The following is a 15,969-nucleotide window of genomic DNA, read 5'->3' on the forward strand; positions in this document are numbered from 1 at the left end:
CTTCAAGAGTTCAGGTTCACACAAAGAATGGAAGAAATGAATATTTCTAATAACTAAAGGGAGAGTGAATTAAGCATATGTAACAAACTCCTCATTTAAAAGATTGCAGTAGAAGAAAGAACTAAAACTTGACATCATGTGCCTGAGAGAATGTTAAGTTTCTCAGTCCGTTATTGTAATTTGTATCTTTATAGTAAAATTCTCTTAGACAGCACCATTATACTATGATCTAAATGAGGCTATACCTCAAATCCTGTCCCTTGTTTCTGTGCATCATATAGGACATTGGTCTCCACACACCAGAGAACACATATAAGCAATAGCCTTGTTCACACCATTCCTATCTGTGTTATTACAGGACTGAACTGCAATTTGAACTAATAAAACTAATGTTGCTTCATTAGGATTTTAATACATTTATTACTTGAAATATATCACCTCATTTTTCTAATCACTCTCTATTGACAATTTTACTAATTTGGTGAGATTATGATGTTGGAGTGTGAAAAACATGTTGAAATCAGCTTTATGTCTAAATCCAGATGTTGAAACATGTTAAACCACTATGGAGTGTGATGATTTATATTCTCCATGCAGGTCATAGCATATGGCTTAGAGAACACTTAAGAAAAGTGGGTTCATGTGCTCACATTTCCCTGCTGGAAAATTGACTCTAATTTGACTAAATTTACCAATGAAGTAAGTTTGATGGACTTACACAAAACTCTAGTCAACATTTTTCACTTCATATTAAATTTTGCACCTAACTGCTTTCATTGCACAGACCTAGTGCTATCAACAAGTAATTTCTCAAGTGTACAACCATTTAAACAGTTTAGGTGATGATTATATGGACATTTTAAATCTGAGTCAGTAAAAGAAATAAGACACAGTAAACCTGATGGTAGGGTTTTTCCCCTTTCAATTAGGAAAAAGCTCTGAGAGAAGAGGTACTTGGAAACTAACTAATCAGTACCCAGACAAGGAAACTGTCAGTTATAGACAAAAGAAACAAAGCCACCACAAATCATAAGTGTTTCAAATAGCCTTGCTGAGGGCACCATTGATGATTACATTTTAGGAACAATATCAAGATAGAAATTGAAGAAAACATGACATAAATGTAAATTTGAAAATTCTGAGAGTTATATTCCTGCAAGTTACAGCTACAGTGCCTTGTGGGAATGGCTACAAAACAGCCTAGATTAAGAGTCATCAAACATTTTGTAAACAATCCCACAGTAAATATTTTATGTCTTTAGGTTATATGGTCCCTGTGGCAATAATTAAAGTCTGCTACTGTAATGCAGAAGCGGCCATAAAGAATATGCAACAGAACAAACATGGCTATGTTCCAATAAATGTTATTTATAAACAAAGATGGCAAAAGCAATTAATCAACAATAAAACCACACACATGATGAGGTATATTAAAGGGATATGGGAACCATAAGAACTCTGCCTCATCAAAGTTGAGATGATCAGAACAAAGAAGTACATAAAGTAATATTGATTACACTGAAATATATAAGTATCATAGTTCATAATAATATTGATAGGTAATTATAAAGCTCTTGTGTATACTAATACAAATTTCTTATGTAACTAATTTATCCTCAAGGAAGTGGGTAATACCTCTTTGCTTCCTAAGTGAGGTGTATATAGCACTTCCTTCTAAAAAGTACAATGTAGGAATGTGTCTTAGATAGGGTTTCTATTGCTATGAAGTGACACCATGACCATGGCAACTCTTACAAAGGAAAACATTTAATTGAGGCTAGCTTACAGTTCAGAGGTTGAGTCCATTATCATCATGGATGGTGGCATGCAGGCAGACATGGTGCTGGAGAATAAGCTAAGAGTTCTACATCTTTATCCCAGGCAACAGGAACTGAACTGTCTCAATGGGCATGGCTTGAGCAAATGAGACCTCAAAGTCTGCCTCCACAATGACACATTTCCTCCAACAATGCCACATCTACTTCAACAAGGCCACACCTCCTAATAGTGCCACTCTCTATAGGCCAAGCCTTCAATCACACAGTCTATGAGGGCCATACTTATTCCAACCACCACGGGAGAGGAGGAAGAAAAGCAAGGTTGCAAGTGAAGAAATTCAGCAGAGAGTACTATATCCAAGGTGATAGAGATAAATATCAACAGTAATATATCAATGTGACACTACAGAGTATTCATATGATTTAATAGAAATGATCTTTACCCTCCAAATATTTATAACTCTAGTTTAAACATGAGATAAATGTTAAAGTAATACCAGTATAGAGAGATGTTCTATAAAATAACTGTCCAATACTCAAAACTGTCAAGATCCTAAAAACAAGAGATTGATAAACTAACAGTCAAGAGGAGGCATGACAACTCAGTGATGTATGTCATGCTAGACACACTCCAGAAAAATAGCACTTGTAAAATCTAAGAAATTAAGAATATTTATATGCTTCAGTTAATTTTTTAGGTTGGAATTTGTCTCAAGTGAAAAGTAAAATTTGTATACATTTATTATAACCCATGCTGAAATATATATACGCTATGTAATATCTTAGTTGGGCTAATTAATATGTGGTGCAAACAGTTAATATATATTTTCTTAGTAATTTTCAAAATAAAGAACATTGTTATTAACTATAGAAAACATGTACAAGTGAGATTTCTTTAACTTATACCTCCTGATTGAAATTCTGTATACTTTAATTTATACTTTCTCACCATTGTTAGCCTCTGGTAACTATCATTCTAGTCTGTTCTTCCATGAATTCAATTTTTCCAGAATCTACATATGAAATCGTGTGGGGTTCTTTTGTTTGTTTTTGTTTTTGTTTATGATTTTATGTGTTTTGTTTTGTTGGTTGGTAGGTTGGCCTTCATTTTGATTTATTTCACTTAACATCCGAAGGCTACAAACGATAAAATGTTCTTTTTTCTAAGTCTGAATAGGATTCTATGTGTCAATACATCATGTTTTCTTTATCTATCCATCATAAATACTTAGTTAATACTATATCTTAGTTATTGTGAGCAGTCTCCAATAAACACATGAGTAAAAATCTCTCTCTGGTCCACTGATTCTATTTTCTTTATCTTATACCCAGTATTGGATCTGCTGGATCATATTGTTGTTCTTAGTTTTTGTTTGCTTGTTTACTTAGCTGTGTTTTGTTGTTTAGGGGGAAAGATAACATGTTATTTTCTATAATGGATATACTACACTGATTTACATGCTCACCAGTATACTGTGTTAAGAATTCTTTTCTCTGTACATCTTTTTAAAAATAATGCATTCTAACATGTATGGGGTGATATTTAATTGTGGTTTTAATTTGTACTTCACTGATAATTGGTGATGTTAAGCACTTTTTTATACCTGATATTAACTACAGTAACTGTATAAATTAGATATCTTGACTTAATTCTCCTAGCTGAAGTTCTGTGTACTTTAACTTGCTGGTTCACAACTCTATCAGCCCTAGTAACTGCTATTTCCCTCAAAACTTCCATGAGTTCCTTTCTTCCTTCAACTCATGATCATTTTGGCTATTTAGATCCTTTTGTAGTTCCATGTAAATCTGGGGATTTTTTTTCTGTTTCTGTGAAAAAATGTTAATGGAATTTTGATAGAAAGTGTATGAAATCTGTGCATAATTTGGGATAATATGGACATTTAAAGAATATTAATTCTTCTAAACATAAGCATGTGACATATTTCCACTATTTCTGTTTCAGTTTCTTTTGTCAACTTCAGTTTACTTTTATTCCTAAATATTTCTTTAGAAACTATTATGAATGAGAATGTCTTCCTGATTTCTGTTTCAGATTTTGTTTTCTTGGTTTTTGATGGGTTCTCATGTTATAGCTCAGGCTGTCCTGGATTTCTATGTAACCTAGACTGAAATAATTTTTGTTAGTGTTTTGACATATCCCACAACAAATTTTTGTATTAGTTCAAATAGCTTTTCGATTATGTTGTTAGAGTTTTTTGTATATAAGATCATGCCATACACAAAAAGGGACATTTTTAACTTCGCTGTGGAATAATCCTTCTGTACACTGTAAAGATTTGTCATTCAAATTGGTTTAATAAAATACTGATTGGCCAGTAGCCAGGGAGGCAACCAAACTCAGTATGATGGGAAGGAGAAGGGTTGGAGTCAGGAGATGCCAGCCAGCTGCCAAACAAGCAGGATGTGTTAAAAAATGAGGTAACAAGCCATGAGTCACATGGCAAAGCACAAAAAGAAATATGGGTTAGTTTAAGTGTAAGAGTTAGCTAGTGACAAGCCTGAGCTATCAGTCGAGCATTTTAATTCATATTCAGCCTCTGAGTCAGTTATTTGGAACCAGGTGGTCAGGACAGGAAACATCCATTTGCATAACTTCTTCCTTTAAAATCTGAATTATGCTTGTATTCTTTCCTCCCTAAGTTCTCTCTAGGTAAGGAAACTACCAAATCCTGCACTTCTACATCTGTCATTTGGAACTTGTGATGGTATTATTTCTACTCTGAGGAGCATGTGTTGTCCTTCCCTTCCAGCTCTATTGCTTTTAAATTCACCTTACACAAGATCTCAGAACACAGGCATAATTCAGCCATATTCTTTGTCGAATATAAACTGAATGACCTCTATCCCTGTTCCTGACAGAGTCATTGCTCCCCTATGAAACATAAGTTAGGTTTCCACAGCCTGCATTTCTCTCAGCTTTCTAGTTTCTAAATTCCCACCAGAATGGTCCTTTAGTCTGCTTATAGCATTTGGGGGTTATTATAACATGGGACTCTTCCACATTCCTCCAACATACCAGTTCCAAAGGCTTAAGAATCACATAGGTTTTTCATGGCCCCACTTCTCATTTATTTACGTTTTATTTGTTGCTTTCCTCAGTGCCATAACAACAATGACAAAATTGACCGAAAGCAATCTGAAGCAAGAAGTGCTTATTCCAGACTACAGTTTTAGTCTGGAGTGGGAACTGAAGATTGAATAGTCACATTGCACTTGCAGTCAGAAAACAGAATACAACAGGAATTGGAGCCCAGCTACAGATCTCAAGACCTTACCCATACTTCCTCCGGCAAGGTTACTTCCTAAAGGTTCCACAGCCTTCCAAAATAACACTACCAGTTAGGGATCAAATGTTCAAACACATAAGCTTATAAGGAATTTTCATATGCAAGCCACAACAACTCTATTGAATAGAAGTGGCAGGTATGGGTATGTTGTTTTAGAGTAACATTTCATTTATTGTAATTATTAGCTCTAAGTTTGCCAAACATGATTTTTATTTCATTGAAGTACATTCTTACACACTTGAGAGTTTTATCATTAGAGGATGTTGAATTTTGCCAAGTACTTTTTCTATATCCTTCGCCTTTAACCAATCATATGGTAGTAAATGAAGATCTCTCCTCTTTTTGTATTATTTATTGCCATAAACTTCCCTCATAGAACAGCTTTTGCTTCATCCCACAGATTTTGATATTATGTGTATATGTTTTCATTGGAGTCAAGATTACCTTAATTTCTCTCTTTTTTTTCCCCCTTTGTGCTATTGATTGCTCAGGAGCATGGTGTTTTATTTTCATGTATTTTTGAATTTTCTAAAATTCTTTTTACTATTGATTTCTGGTGTGACATTATTGGGTCCAGAAAAAAATACTTGATAATATTTAAATCTTTGTGTTTAGCTTTTGGCTTGTTTTTTGGCCTAACAAGTTATTTATAATAGAGAATGTTCTATGTGCACTTGCCAAAAAAATGTGTTTTCTGCTGCTGTTGGACAGAATATTCTGCAACCAGTTTAGCCACTCTTATGGTGGTATTTTATTTGTACTGAAATGTGATTTTAATTGTATGTTAATAAATAAAGTTGGCCGGGGGTCAGAGCTATTAGAGCCATAGAAAGAGCATGGCGGTGGTGGCGCACACCTTTAATCCCAGCAGTTGGTAGGCAGAGCTAGGTAGATCTCTGTATGTTCAGGGATACAGCCAGCATTGAAGACACATGCCTTTAAGACCTGGAGGGCTGTACTTACAGGCAGTGAAGAGGCAGTCACGTGTTTGGGTTTACAACCAATGAGAAGGCAGAACAGAAAGACTATTTAAAGACAAACACACAGAAAGTAGGTCTCTTTCGGAGAGGTAGGACCACCGCAGGAGGAAGGGTAAGGTTTTAGCTCTGAGCTCTGACCTCTTGGCTTTCTTCCTTACATTGGTTCTGTGTTTCTTATTTAATAAGACGGTTGGTTACATCTACACACTCTACCTTTATATTGTAAATTTTAAACTTCTTGCATTCAAATACTTTTGATAGGAAAGAGGTTATTACACCTGTTTTGTTACACTTTTTCTGGTTGTCATCAAGATCCGCTGTCCCCTTGCTTTTTATCTTCCTTTGCATTTAAGTAAACAAAATTATCAGCTTAACCTGATAGTCAACTTCTCCTTTCCCCCAAGGAAAGGTTATTTCTCTCCATGTTTTACAGAGTGACATGGCTAGTGTAAAACTTGATTTTATCTTTTCTTATCTCTGTGTTATACCCAGATGCTACAGCCTCTGGCCTCGTTTCTTTGACTCTTGTAAAGATATTTCCATGCACGAATGCTTGTTCAGATTGATGTTTCTATAGAAGGATGAGCACTGGAAAGTCCTGTTCTGACCGTTACTGAAATCAGTCTGGATTTTAGTTCATTTGTAAAAAGAAATAATAGATGACAAACTAAGATTTTGCCTAGGGGACATGGTTTCTTCACTCCAGTAGGGACTACCTTCCATATTCATTATATGTCACAATGGTCTCCCACAGGCACAAAACAAAACATAGACATGGAAGACAGAATGGGAAGAGAGCCTTGTTTACAGCTGAAAAGCAGAAGCTGTGCAGTCAAAGTGTCCTACTTATCCCAGGCCAAGCAGCTTGGAAGTGACAGCTCTAAAACTGGGGCTCAGGGTCTAACTTTCTGACTAATGTTCTTTATATTATACTACATCATTGTCTTCTTGCTTTTCACTCCATGTATAATTCCAAGTCAATCCAGAAGCAAGAAAGCACTTTGGAAAGTCAACGAATTTAAGCCCTCCAGAGAAGGCAACCCTTAGAATGCCTTCTGTTTCATCCCAGATAAGGCATTCCCTCAAGTTCCTACAACAGAGGGCTAGCACCTCTGCAGCACTGAGCACACAGGCACTAACTCTTCACTGCCTTGCATTTCCTAGTCTTGTTTACATGTGTTTGTCTGCAAAAGTTTTAATGGAATAAGAGAAAATGAGTGCTTTAATTTTCCAATAAAATCTTGTCATTGTGTGAGTCATTGTTTTCTTTTTTTTACACTAGCCAGGGTAAAACCCTCTGGTTTTAATAACTAATACTGCTGAGTTCAATAAAAAGCACTTAATTCAATTTAACCCAAACCTTGATCAATGCCAGCTTCTCTTGGAATTTTATCTTTGTTTTAATTTGAGTCTTCTATGTTCAGGAAAATGAGAAGTCAAGAGAAAAGGAACAGAAGTCAATTAGCTGTAGGCTTGTTTCTAGACAAAAGAACATGAAAATACAAAATTGATAGGTAACCTCCAAAAGCAAAATGTTTCTGCCCCATCAGATAATCTTTTTCTGGCAGAATTAATGTTTTCATTAGTTCAGAATCAAGAAACTAAAGAATTCACAGCCACATTTGGAAAAAGATTTTTAAATAAAATATTCCAAAACCAATTAGTATCAGATTTCTAAGCCAGAAGTATATTGACTTTAATGTGTTAATAATCGAAAGCTACGCTACTGTAAAATTATATTCAGAAAGCTTCAGTCTGTTCCAGTACTCAGTCAGCCAAATCTGTGCTGAGAGTATAGGATGCGTAAAGGGAGTGGAGCAGAGGGAAGCAGTCTTCAGGACAGTTTTGATAAGCAATTCCTAAATAACCCTTTTATTGTTGCAAGAAAGTTCAGTCCTGTGTCTGAAAATTCGCACATTTTAAAAGAATCACCATACACTATTAACAGACACGTCTTTCTTAGCTAATACCTGAGAGTTCCTCACATCCCATCAAGGGCAAACCAGACTTTGCAAGGGTGGTGAAGAATTAAAAGAAAAAAATCTCCATTTTGCTTCAATTATGTAGTGTTTCAGTGCAAAGGCTTTTAGAGTTGTTTGAAGGCTCATAAAAGAAAACTGTTCAGCAGGCCTAGTTTTGAATCTCCCCCAGAACAGGGTAACTGGCAGCCACATGGCTCACCACTGTCCAGCAGGATTACTTCAACAGTAGACCAAAGAGGCAAGAAGTCAGCCTCTTGGAGAACCTGAAACTTCTGTTTCTGTAACACCTGACTTTCTACAACCACCTCATCTCCAGATTTGACGGAACTAAAACTTAGAGGCTGCAAGACACTGATGCTGGAAGAAAATTAGAACACACCAAAGCCAAAAATTTATCTACAAAAAGATTCCACAAACTGGTAATATTTTAAAATACACACTTTAGAGAAAACACCAAAATAATTTTGTACATTTTCCCCAGACATTTATTTTTGCAAGGAAAAAGACTCTTAAAATGGCAGTTATCATCAATTATCACAATATTATAGACATTTTAAAAACAAAAGTGTTAGGACATAAGCTTGAAACCAAAATTAAATAAATTTAGTTAATTTAATTTTGTTTTTATTTTCTCATTCCACCCTAAGCTGCTGAAAATTTCATCATAGATTGGTGTCACTTTTAGACCACTGTTTAGGAACGTTCATTTCACTTAACTCTTTGAGCTCCTGATGCAAACATTAACTTCCTGGAAGATGAAGAGATTGGGGGCTGTAGAGATAGCATAGTTGATAAAGTGCTTCCATTGTAAGCTTAAGAACCTGAGTTTGCTCCCCAGAAGGCACATTTTATTTTAAAAATATAAGTCTAGAATGTTAGCACATGCTTCTAATCCCATAACTAGGGAATTGAAGACAGGTGGAACTCTGGGACTCACTAGCTAGCCAGGCTACCAAACTTGGCAAATTACAAGCCAATCAAAGAACTGGTCTCAACAAACAAGGTAGGGCCAGGGATGTAGCTTAGTCAATGAAGTTGGTGTGCAAGGATGAAGACCTAAATCTGATCCCAGAACCCAGTAAAGATCTAGGCATGCTGGCACTTGTCTGTAACCCAGATGCTGGGGAGGGTAAAACAGGTGGATCTAATGAACTTAATGACCAGCCAGGCTAGCCTACTTGATAAGTTCAAGGTCAGCAAGGGAAGCTGCCTCAAGAAAAGAGGTACGCCTGGGAAAATATCTCTGTCAATAAAGTACTCATTCACAAGCATAAGGCTTTGCATTTAATCACCAGCACTCATGCAACAAAAGCCAAGCATAGTGGTACCTGTAAACGCATTACCGAAGAGGCAGGGTCAAGTCAATCCTTGGGGCTCATTAGCTAGCCAGCCTGGCCTAATCAGTGAGTTCCAAAACATAGAGAGACTCTGTATCAGAAAACAAGGTAGGTGGGGCTGAGGAAAGACACCTGAGGTTGACCTCTGACCAATATACACATGAACACACATGTACACACATCTGCACTTACATGTACATATACACATACATACATAGATATACACAAAAATTCAAGGTTGACAGTGCCTGAGGAATGACACTCCAAGTTGACCACTGGCCTCTACACATATGCATACACATGCACATTTATGTGGGTCTGCACACACACAAATATATACATGCACACACCAAAAACAAAAAAGAAATCAAAATGATCGATGGCAGAGCTATATCAAAACCCACTGAAGTCTGAGTATGTTGTTTTCTTGGTGCTGACTACATGATATGGAAATTTAATAAAAAAATTATCTCTTTAATAATTGTATAGTTAGAGGCTGGAGGTGTAGCTCAGTGATAGAGTGCTTGAGTAACATATACAAAGTCCTGGATTTGAGGCTCAGTTCCACAAATACTACTAATAATGTACAGTGTAAAGGGAAGTAGGTAGAGTTTTGGAGAAGAGCTAATTTAAAGATAAATTTAATGTACAGGGAAATATAAATCTTATGAGTTGAAAAAAAAAGGTGGAGCCACTTATAGGTGGAGACTTTGAGATACACGTGTGCTGTGGGATGTTCTGTACGTCCTGTGGGAGCCCTTCTTGGGTTCTTTGTGGCATTACCCAGCAGGTCCGCATAGAGGATGATTAGGACCATGGGCCTGAGTGCAGGTGTCTGAGATGGTCTGCACTTGGCTGTACTGGGGGATGGTCTGTATGTCAAGTTGCTCTGATTGGTCAATAAATAAAACCTGATTGGTCGTGGCTAGGCAGGAAGTATAGGTGTGACTAACAGAGAGGAGAAATAAAAGAACAGGAAGGCAGAAGGAGACGCTGCCAGCCACTGCCAGGACAAGCAGCATGTGAAGATGCTGGTAAGCCATGAGCCGCGTGGCAAGGTATAGATTTGTAGAAATGCGTTACTTTAAGATATAGGAACAGTTAACAGGAGGCCTGCCACGGCCATACAGTTTGTAAGCAATATAAGTCTCTGTGTTTGCTTGGTTGGGTCTGAGTGGCTGTGGGACTGGCGGGTGACAGAGATTTGTCCTGACTGTGGGCAAGGCAGGAAAACTCTAGCTACACACGTGAGGCTAAAAATGTGATGAAGTATCACGTATGTAAACTTGGACAGAGCCAAAATCATCAGAAAGAATAAGAAAGGTTTGGGGGCATTTTAGTGAATGATACTATCAGTTTTAAAGCTAACACCAATACAGCTCAAATTGCGTGTATCTAAGAATCTCTTGAAAGTTATCAGATCTCAGATTCTTGGGACCATCACCAGGGCACTGGATTTAACAGTCCCAGATAATGTTGATGCTACTACACTCTGGACAATGCCGAACAGCACCGCAACATGCAATAACATTCAAGTAAAAATACAGCATAGTTGTGGCCACTGAAACTTTTTGATCAGAGAAACACTACATTATATTATTGTCCATTTATTTACTTGTTTTGAAGTGAAAACAAAATTCAAAGTACCCAAATTTCATTACTATAGACCTTTAGACTCCAGTCTGTGGAATTGAAACTATTAGTCAATCAAGAAGTAGTTTAAAACCCAGGTCTTTAAGAATAAGATCCTTAACTTGAAGATGACATTGAATGACTTGTTTAGAGTAACAAACAAAAACATAAGGCAACTATTGTTTGATAAAGCCAAAAGACCAAGAAGGAAACCAAGTAAATTCACAGGCTACCTCTCTGAAATTATTTTAGCAGAAAGCATTATGAAAGGCAAATACAGCATACTTAAGAAAATGAACATGAAAACAGCCTGCTTAGAATCTTCATCCTTCTTAGACACAGTAACAATGTTAAGAACATACCTTCCCAATCTTTAAAGTCACTTTGGCCTCTGCTTTTGAGAAACATTTTTAAGAATCTACTTCATACCAGACATTGTATTTACATGTATCTTGAAACATACATACCTAGCATAATGTGTAATGAAGCCTGTTTAAGATCAGACTAACTAAGCAGAGGACTTAATAGTAATAGAAAGAAAAGTAGAAGGCAAACGCACCATATTAAGAGCCCCCAATCTAGGAATAGCTCCTCATGACTTACTAGTCGTGAAATCTCATCAACAGTAATCTTTCCCCTGGTGTGTAAAGGTTTTTATGTTATAAAATTTTGCTAAAAAGCACATACCACCTGGGAAGAGAAATAACTTAAAACTCTAGCAGTTTGATCACTTCCTTTCTTTGGACTTTAGTTTCCCCAATCGTAAAATAAATGTTTTTAACCAGATGATCTCTGTGATCCTCTGTAGCTATGAAAATCTAGAACTCACTAGGCCTACATGCTAGGGAATGGCAATAGCTTATGACTTGGTTTTCAAGACTGCCTAGACACAGAGGTTACAGTCATAAGCAGCCTAAAGTACTTACAGAGATTAAACTCTCTCCTAACCCTTAAGTTACAAGGAAAGATTTAAACATGCCTCCAAGTCCCTTGGGCAAATAATTCCCTTAGAGCTCTTGGACAACCCTTGGCTAATAAAGATTAAACAAATAAATATAAAAAATGGTTCTATCCAGCATCCTAAGAGGCCAATTTGCAGTTAATGGTGGCGTTTAGGCCCTGAAAGGGTATTAACTTACAGAGTAGTAAAGTCTCCAAACACAGCCCACAGCTTTAAAAGATGTACAGGTGCCAAAATTAAGGGCCAAATTACCAATCTGTTTTAAATGATGGTCTGGGAATGCTCAATATGACAAGGGAAACGTATGACAAATAATATCTTCAATACAAAGAATGAGTCGTTTGAATTTATTAGAGGAAATGTGTTGCCTCTTGGGACTTTTTTTCTTGCCCACTCCCCAAAGAGGTGATTTTTCAAATATACTTGAAGATACACCTATTGCAGAATGACCCTTTAAGCATAAAATAAGGTCATTTTTTAAAAACTAAAACAGTTTCCAGGTCAGCATTTTCGAAAACCCCTGGGAACTTAGAAATCTCAAGGAAATGCACATTCCATTCTATCAAAAGTAGGTGCTTCCATGATATTCTAAACACTGCATTGCTCACATGTGCAAAAGCTTTAGACCAGAGCAAAGCCGGCTGCCTCTCTGCTCACTGACAAGTTTAAAGAATTGCATTGGCAACCCTGCTGGATGACAGCAGAATGACTTCCTGTCAAGTAACCCCCATTCTGCAAGGTGACAGGAAATGGGTTTAAACACTGGTAATATCACTAATCAATTTGAAGGAGCACATGTTCCCAGGCTGCAATTGTGAAATTTGGTTGCAATGTGTTTGCTGCTTGCTGGGCCATGTGATTCAGCATAATGACAGATGAAAGGAAAGGTCAGATTTACTAAGTGCTGAAGAGGTGTCATCAAGAGCTGCATATTACTTCAAGATGTCCTCAGCATCAGAGGCATCTCAAATGTAAGACTGCATTTCTCTTGAAAAACCTTTCATTTTTCCAACAACCTTTTATGGGAACCCCTAAACTTATTTCAACACATAAAGAAATGAGCTTTTTTCTATTCCTGAGTGAGTCTTTTCCTATTCCTGACTGAGACCAAATAGTCTCAGTTAATGGTCTTGCCCTTACATGCACTTATATTGGTCTTTAAAATAAGTACATGTATGTACGTTAAAGCTTTGACAAACCCATTCTTGTAAAGTTAAAATAATCAAATTTGTCTGAAAGTTCTTCCTAGTACCTCTATCTTGAGGTAGTTTGCCACTTTTTCAAATGAAACAGAATTTAAAAGGAAGGATTTATTCAGTCTTACACTAAGGAAGGTGTGAGAGAATATAACTTTCTTTTTATTATATTATTATATTATATCCCTAGAGTCCCCTCACCTTAAAGACTCATAACTTTACTCATAACTTTCTCATGTTTATTTATTGAGAATTTATTGTATTCAAGAGCTGTCCTAAGCAATTACAACAGTAAGTAGATATGGCCCCTCATCTCTTGTAGACACTGAATTAAATAATCAAACAATTCATAACTTGGACAACAAAATATTACATAATTATTTAATCAATGCATGTTCATTAGCTGAGAATTAGTAAATAAATACAGGAAAGTATTAGACTATTCTAAGGTGTAGAAGTCAATATGTCATAGAATACTGGTCACCAGATTCCTAGCCCAATTCTCTCTTACTCTGTCCTCCAGTGCATGGATGCCGGCCTTTCGTGGATAGTCTATTTCCAAGGTGCTCTTTGGCGAGTTCTCAATAGCAGGGCTTTACAAGTGTTTAACATCCCATTGCAACAATAATATGCTTACTTATGCTTACTCTTTGCTGACGTATAGATGAATGAAGAGCAAGGTGTTATATCTGTGCATTCATGTCTTGTGGAAAGGGATGTTGCCTTGAGGTACACATCATAGAGAAGGTCTCCTAAGCTATGGTGTAAAAGACAGAAGCGCCCACTTTCATGATCATTTTTCAGAAAGAAGTACATCTGGGAACAGGTTAAAGAAAGACATGATTTTCTAGAATCACTTTTAACATTTGTCTTAAGACTACTTTAAAATGATAAGCTTGCCTGGTTGTAGTGGTAGCAGTGCATACCTTTAGTCCCAGCACTTGGGAGGCAGAAGCAGGTAGATCTCTGTGAGTTTGAGGCTAGTCCGGTCTACAGAGTGAGTTCCAGGACAGCCAGGGCTGTACAGAGAAACCCTGTCTTGAAAAACCAAATAAATTAAATGAATGAATGAACGAACGAGTGAATGAACAAACAAACAAACTGACAAGCTAAAAAGCTTTAAGGGCCAGGGAATACAACAGCCATGAAAATGACCTGGCAAAGGACAACACACTCAGCTATGACAAAAGATGATTCATAACCTTCTTTATCATTGTTTCAAACTTCAGAGATACAGGACCAAGTAGTCCATTTCCTCTTCCTCCAGGAGACAAGAATAAAGAACTCTTGGATACCTGATGCCTCCACTAAAAGCTTAACAGTTTCCTGCAAGCCATAAAACATTCTCCCATAAATACAACTCATCTCATAACTTATATTTCTGTCTCCACAAGGGAAAAGCAAATGTCTCCAGTACTCAGTCTACAAACTATGTACCTAATCAGTATTTGCTGAATACATAAGTGATGTGGACAATGGCATCAGTCTGCATTTATGAACATCAACAGTAAGAATTCATTAAGCTCTCATTTTTATTATTGTGTTTAATCCTAATTATACTGTAAGATATCTAATACTGTTCTCATTTCATAAGTAAGAGAAAAGAAAGTCCAGAGATATGAAAAAACTCATTGAAGGTTAATCAACTAGTGCAAGACACAGCACAGATTTAAACACAGGTTTGACTCACTTCAACTCCCCTGCTCCTACTTACCAGATTTATTGCTTCCTCGAGGTTCTAGATAAGATAAACACTTTCTTTGGACAGAGCAAACACTGAACTAATTAAGACACTTTAAGGAAAAATAAAAATACATAAGTATAGTATTGTATATAAAAATAAAAGACATGATGTAAGGTGTTCTGGGGTGTTTTTAACTAAATGGCTCAGTGATGTGGTATTTGTTGCTGTTTATTTTTTATTTTTATTTTTTTGAGACAGGGTTATTCTGTGTATTCCTGGCTGTCCTGGAACTAGCTCTGTAGCCCAGGCTAGACTCAAACTCACAGAGAGCCACCTGCCTCTGTCTCATGAGTGGTAGAATTAAAGGCATGTGCCACCAGTGCTCGACAGATACATCTAATGATGTGAATTTCTTTACAACCTATTTGCCACTTTCCTTTAAGTAATGACTTTGTCTTCAGGTTTAGACATTAATAGTGGCAGGGTGACTGTAGCAGCTCTAGCTATCACCTCTTCACATACTGTTTCTATAGATTGAAAAGGAATTCTTTTTTTCTTAAGGACTGAAAACTTTCTCAGAAGCACCCCAGGAGTCTTCCAAGTTTACTTCTTTGGCCATTCATAAACAAATTACTGGTAAATATATTAAAAATTAATTAGAACTGACTGAGCAATCATGACCTACCTATGTATGGCTAAAAAGAACACATAACAAGACAGCAAATGTTTCCTTTTGATCATTTGTCATTCACCCACTTGTCTCCAAGAAGATAGTGATAAGGCCTCTGTTGTGAATCAGTTTGTATTTAGAACAATTTTACATGAATGAATAATTTTCAATGTAGTAATTAATATGTTTGGTTGCTTAAAATGAATAGAGTATGAAAGATAAAGAACAGTGATTTTAATGTGTTAAAACTTAATTACTCAGAGTCAGATAGAAACCTGGTAAAGGGAATCTACAAGGAGGACCCCAGATAAGACTCCCAGAAATTGTGGATATCTTACCTGAACTGATCATCTCCTGAGACCAGGTAAGACTTCCAATGGAGGGATTGTGACACCAACCCAGCCACATAACCTTAGACCTAGTCTGTCCTACCTATGGGGT

The 15,969-nt window shown here is 36.6% G+C and overlaps 1 protein-coding gene and 1 long non-coding RNA gene across 4 annotated transcripts in view; one reads left to right on the top strand and one right to left on the bottom strand.

The window, feature by feature from the left end:
* Hpse2 (heparanase 2 (inactive)) overlaps positions 1-15,969 on the bottom strand; it is a 630,225-nt gene that overhangs the window by 408,915 nt on the left and 205,341 nt on the right. The window lies entirely within an intron of this gene.
* On the top strand, positions 14,680-15,524 carry LOC143271154 (uncharacterized). The gene is made up of 2 exons (XR_013048362.1): positions 14,680-14,853; positions 15,420-15,524. It is a non-coding gene; the product is annotated as an uncharacterized LOC143271154 (long non-coding RNA).

The sequence above is a fragment of the Peromyscus maniculatus genome, chromosome 1 (assembly GCF_049852395.1).
Source record: "Peromyscus maniculatus bairdii isolate BWxNUB_F1_BW_parent chromosome 1, HU_Pman_BW_mat_3.1, whole genome shotgun sequence".
Lineage (NCBI taxonomy): Eukaryota > Metazoa > Chordata > Mammalia > Rodentia > Cricetidae > Peromyscus > Peromyscus maniculatus.